The following is a 4,977-nucleotide window of genomic DNA, read 5'->3' on the forward strand; positions in this document are numbered from 1 at the left end:
TTTGTCACTGTAATTATATACTTATGTTAATGATAAGAGATGACCTATGCTCTTCCCAGTATGCAATATTTGGAAATAGAACTTACTGTCCATAAAACTATTTGACCAAAACAAATAGGCTGAATTAGAACAAGCCCATATTTTAAATGTTCTATTTTCAAATAAAATATCTCATGTAGCTATTACTGAACCAATCTACTAGCAAAGAGACATAAAAACAAAGAAAAAATAATTATTTTCTCAATAAAATATGTCCAATTGTCCAGATAATGGTGGCTCTTTTCAGTTTGACATGGTAAGATACTAGTGACCTGGTATAGCATGAATTCCTTGTAAAGCCAGCTTGGTTCTTCTCCAGTGTCTTCTTTGGAGTTGTACTTGATTTTATTATCAGTTTTCATTCAGATCCATCGGGAAATGGGACAATTCTGCTTCTGTTTCTTGGCCAGGAGTTGCTTGAGCCTGAACATCTTATGAGAAGACATGGCGAGGAAGGGGACAAACTACACGTGCCACAATGGCAGGCAAAAGGAGGGGTTTGATCATTTTTTAACTGGCAGCTATAAATTTTTGAAGCGCAATGCCCAAGTTATTTTACTGAAATGAAAGATGTGTTAATTTTGCTCTTGCAGTCACTTTTTAAGCCTTTATGTATTGCTACAACAGTAGCGCAGGTTCCATGGAGGAAGCAGGATGTAGGATCATCAGTCTTTGTAAAGGCAGTGTGTGATTGACATCAGGGCACATATGTTACACACATGTGTGAGCAGAATGCATAAACATGAGGGCAACCTGGTCAGGGCAAGCAGGATGTTAATGGCAAAGTGCTGAGAGCAGCTCCTTCCCAAGAATACATCTGTGCCTCTCTGAACAATTGAATATGAGAAGAAAGATGTACATGGGCAAACAGCAAACAGATGTATGTACATGTGTGTTTTCACTTCAAAAGACTTTTTCCTTCCTTTTACCCATTGGCCTGTTTGGAATCGTGTATCTAGAACTGGATCATTTTTAACTTGTACTTTTGGAACTAAAGATGGCTGATTCATCTGATGGATAATGAATTATGTTCTTTCTTGAGTATAGACATCTTTCAAGTGTGTCCCTGTTTGTAGATATGGACTCAAGATTCCTGGGAAATGCTGGTGATGTCTCTCTCTCATGTCTCATGGAAATGGGAGAGATGGTTTGGCAGTGAGAAGACAAAGCTGTGGCAGGCATCAGATTTCACGTTTTATTTTTGCCATGCTTGTACTTTGTTTCACTCTCGGTAGCAGCATGATGTCAGTCATATTTCAATCAGATGAAAACCTGAATTTTTCATATTAATTAAAGTTCGATGGATTCTTTATAAAGAATACATGAAAAGATCAGCAGTGGTGGGGTAGGGGAAAGTCACATGGGGTGGATTTTCTGCAGATTAACTGTGGCTGACTTGAACTTCCCCCTGGGTTTTCTGGATGGATTCCAAATGTAGGAAGAAATTGACAATGTGACTTTATCCTGCATGATTTTCTTCCCTGGTGAAGAGGACCACAAAGGAAGAGGGAGAAGAAATGCTTTAAATGAGTAAGGATATAGACAGATTCATGTGTGTGTGTGTGTACTGTTGTTCTCCCCTGAAATAATACAAAATTGTGCAAGAAAAAAGAGAGTAATAAAGCTTCTCTGTGTGCATGTGCCTCTAGCAGCATATGACAGGCAGCATATTAAGGCCTGTGCCCCCCAAACTCCCTATTCCAGTTAAAACAGGTGCCCATAAAGCCATCTGAAAATTCAGCTAGAGTGGACTTGCCCTAGTCCCTAGATTATTACCATGTAGCTAGTCAAATGCATCTGAGTTCAATTTTTTTTATCTTCTAACTCAGTGGTCTCCAACATTTTTGGCACCAGGGACCTGTTTTGTGGAAGAAAATGTCTCCATAAACCAGGGGAGCGAGTGATAGTTTCAGGATGATTCAAGTGCATTACATCTATTGTGCACTTTATTTCTATTATTATTACATCCGTTCCACTTCAGATCATCAGGCATTGTATCCCTGAAGTTGAGGATCCCTGTTCTAACTCATAAATGCAGATTTATGTTGGGGGGAGCTGCACTGCTCCCCCGGTGCAGCTTTCTTTGTTGTTGCAGGAGGGTTTGTGGCACGGTGGGGGTTACTCTTTAGTTGCAGTGTGTGGGCTTCTCATTGTAGTGGCTTCTCTTGTTGCAGAGCCCAGGCTCTAGAGCTCATAGGCTCAGTAGTTGTGGCTCATGGGCTTAGTAACCCTGCAGCATGTGGGATCTAGGACCAGGGATCCAATTGGTGTCCTCTACCTTAAGGCAGATTCTTAACCACTGGACCACTAGGGAAGCCCCTGGATGCAGATTTTTGAAGTATCATTTGACAAAGACATAGATAAGAAAAAAAAAAATCAACACTTAACTAAAACTAAATTCAAACTTAAAAGAAATTCATAAACATCACTCTAATGGAACTGCCTGTTACACATTCTGAAGGTTTATAAAATCTGTCCTGAGTAAGAGAGATAGTCTTTGTCCTTATTCTGGGCACCTCAGGTTCAGTCGACCTCCTGTCAGCTGTCTTCTTCCCATAGGGTTTCTGAAAAGATGCTGACTAAAGGAAGTTCACAGATACTCTGTGCCCTTACAAGCTTCAGATTCCTAATGTCTAGGGCTTCCCACTCTAACAGTTACTGCTTTACAGTTACTGCTGTGTTAATACTATTAGTTTGCCTGCTTTATCTATCTGTCTCTTCATATCTGTCTCTAATTAGGAAAGCCTAAGTTACTCTTTTAATCTTTCACACTTTGCCTTTAGGGCACTGCATCCATCTGTGATAGTACTCATTTCCCACATGGAATTAATGTTTCACGTGACCCCATTGAAACCTTTCTCAAGACTTCACTTGTTGTTTGATCAGTTGCCCTGGCCAAAGAGAAGTTTAGGATATTCAATCCTGAGGACCCAATATATCTCTTGACAGTGATTCTCCAGTTATGGGACATGAAGTGGTGAGGTGGGGAAAGTCACTTGGGGTGGATTTTCTGCAGATAAGCTGTGGGCTGACTTGAACTTCCCCCTGAGTTTTCTGGATGGATTCCAAATGTAGTAAGAGATTGACAAACAATGTTACTTATTCTGCATGATTTTCTTTTGAGTGAGGTGGTAATAGTGCACAAAGTATGACAGAATTTACAAAGCCATTATTGAGGCATTAACAAAAATTGCATAAGTATACTATTATACTGATCATTCTTTAAAAAGCAAAAACAGGTTTCTCTCATGGTGGGACTGACTCTGTTACAGTGATTGGGTGATAGAAGACCTATAAAAGTTAGGAACCACAGCTCTGGTCACCAAGCAATGTAGTTTCTCTAGATCCATCCTCCTTCCTTACTATGACCATAACATCATGATTGTACCTCTGCTGTCATATACCAGGTGGAATAATTTACCCCTTCCTTACGTTTTTGATAAGAATGAATAACTTCCAAGGACAATGCCCCTGTGAAGTGCCTGCACCCTGGAAACCAAATATGTTTATCTCGGATGCTTTTTGCTTTTTTTTTTTAATGCCCCAGTCCTCCAAGCAGTGGGACAAAGGGTAAAATGGCCATGTGAATATGCATTTGAAGAGCTCTCATAATACGATAAAGTTGCATTTTAAATACTTTATCTTTTTCATGCCTCTGCATTGTTATAATAACACATTGCTAGCTGCTGCTAAGTCGCTTCAGTCGTGTCCGACTCTGTGCGACCCCATAGACGGCAGCCCACCAGACTCCGCCGTCCCTGGGATTCTCCAGGCAAGAACACTGGAGTGGGTTGCCATTTATATATTACTGGCTTACAAAAAGTCAACTATTGATTATGTTTAATGTAGCATGCTGATATCCACAAGATCTTTAAGTTGTTGGGGAGAAAAAAAAAACTTTTTATAAATGAAATGAAACATGGTATCATGTTATATGAGTCAGAGAAACCAGAAAGAAAGAAAGGGAAAGTGCAGTAAAGTAGGAATGCAGGTTGATAGAGAATATGAGGCTGAAATGAGTAGTATAAATATTCTACAATCATGCAACTTGGTTGAGATTAATTTTAAAGAAGTCCCGTAAGCAATCACCTGATATAAAATTTTATACATTAAATGAATAGAGAAAATAAGAGTTTTATGATGCTTGATCACTGGTATATATTATTTGGGAAATAATATACAAGCCTATTTATTCTCTCCTTCTCCTGGTCGCGTCTATCTTTTGTTCACTGCCCTCTTGGTTAGAACTTAGTGAAGGAAGCAAGTAAATATCATAACTAAACCAACTGATACACTCTGTGGAGATGTTGTCAAATACTGAACATCACAATATATATTTCTAATATAAAAATAAATAATTTTGCATGCTCCTTGCCTGTCATTATTATAGACTGACACACTCTTAGTGAACAAAATAAGGATTAAGTCTCCAATGAATAATAAAATTAAAATGTGCAGAATGGATATTTAAAATGAATGCTTGAGCCTTTAAAATTCATGATGATTTGTTTGTACTGATTTGTAATATGAAATAGAAAAGTTGTCTTCAAAATTGTTTTTGAATGCTCGATGATAAGTTTGAATAAAGCCAGCCATCACAAATCTGCTAAACTCACTATGAATCACAACAGGACACCAATGCCTTCTTTGACTTTAATAGTGAAAGACATGACTCAAATGTTTTATTTGATAATAATTGAAAACCTTGGTATTGAGTAAATTTATTTTCTACCATGAGACTATTTTTTTTATGGAATGAATTCAGTGCATTTTCTAATCCATCATTCAAAGGCTATTTTCATTCATCAATTTAAAATGTACTTTCTTTTTAAACAGTTTTTTTTTTTTTGTAAGGAAAAGGAAAGAATAGAAAAGTCTTCTTTAAAACTGCATGTGTGGTTTTTCTACTTTCTTATTGACCAAATGAAAATATGATGT

The 4,977-nt window shown here is 37.9% G+C and overlaps 1 pseudogene; it reads right to left on the reverse strand.

Annotated features, from left to right (window-relative positions):
* Positions 1–303: 303 nt before the first annotated feature.
* Positions 304–485, reverse strand: LOC145530948 (large ribosomal subunit protein eL39-like; annotated as a pseudogene).
* Between the last annotated feature and the right edge of the window lie 4,492 nt (positions 486–4,977).

Source organism: Giraffa tippelskirchi, chromosome 13 (genome assembly GCF_054371585.1).
Source record: "Giraffa tippelskirchi isolate mGirTip1 chromosome 13, T2T-mGirTip1v1.2.pri, whole genome shotgun sequence".
Taxonomy (NCBI): Eukaryota; Metazoa; Chordata; class Mammalia; order Artiodactyla; family Giraffidae; genus Giraffa; species Giraffa tippelskirchi.